The sequence below is a fragment of the Elephantulus edwardii genome, unplaced genomic scaffold, assembly GCF_000299155.1.
Source record: "Elephantulus edwardii isolate Elephantulus edwardi_28Jun2011 unplaced genomic scaffold, EleEdw1.0 scaffold00008, whole genome shotgun sequence".
Lineage (NCBI taxonomy): Eukaryota > Metazoa > Chordata > Mammalia > Macroscelidea > Macroscelididae > Elephantulus > Elephantulus edwardii.
Window position 1 is genome coordinate 10,488,571 of NW_006399758.1, and position 982 is coordinate 10,489,552.

General features: G+C 42.7%; 1 protein-coding gene across 1 annotated transcript in view; it reads left to right on the forward strand.

Moving 5' to 3' along the window:
- PREX2 (phosphatidylinositol-3,4,5-trisphosphate-dependent Rac exchange factor 2) overlaps positions 1-982 on the forward strand; it is a 409,408-nt gene that overhangs the window by 150,747 nt on the left and 257,679 nt on the right. The gene's annotated exons all lie outside the window — the stretch shown is intronic.

The window sequence follows — 982 nt, forward strand, 5'->3', positions numbered from 1 at the left end:
TGTGGCCTTGAACCGTGTACCATCAGGATTGCAGCACAGCTTCTTGCTACTAGACCACCAGATATTTTATGAAGGAAACCATGGTCCCATAGTCTGTAAAAAAATTGAGCTGCTAATGAAAGACCGTGCTTCTCTGGTGTTTGAAATTCACCAGTGACTCTTCGGAAAAAGATGGGGAGTCTCTTCCCATTTGATTTATAGCGTACCTCACTCTCTCCAACACACCTGTCCCCATTACTGCCATTAGATACTTAAAATCACAGCCATGATTGCCTGGAGATAAGAAAACAAGACATATTAGGTGCAAACCTTGGATGGTGCCTGAGATGGGACTCTTACCCTTGTATGGAGAAATTCTCATTAACTAGGGATGTATGTCAGTGTGAAAGTGTCATCAGCTGGCACATGCAGAAATCTCCCACTTTCAAATTCCTTTCTGTGCTGCAGACTATAGTATAATCACAAATAGGCACGTGTGGGACCTAGTAGGCTGTCGTTCCATAGTAGAGTGCATATTTCTGTAAGATGGTAGGTAGCACTTCATTTTAATGCTTTTTAAAAGAATTCAACTTTTTGCTGTCAAATTGGAACTAACTCATATCTGAATGATGGTAAATTGCGTGGGAGGAGATTACCCATCTTCACCTCATGGAGCCACTTGTTGATTCCAGCTCCCAGAGAGACATGGCCTTTCGCTTAGCAGCACTCCCTACAGAATAGGCCACCAGAGCTCCATGTAGAGAACTACTTAGTGGTGTTCAGAAGCAAGGGAGCTGTAGAAAATCTTTAAAGCTGTCTTGCCTCAGTAATAGGATTTTGGAAGAGAACATGCAGAAGCTCTCATTATGATGAATGTGTGAAGAAACAATGGTACATTCAAACAGTGGATTATTTGTTGTTATCTGTTGTTATGTGCTGTCGAGTCGCTTGCGACTCATAGCGACCCTATGTACAACAGCCCTAAACTCTGCTCTGTCCTGTG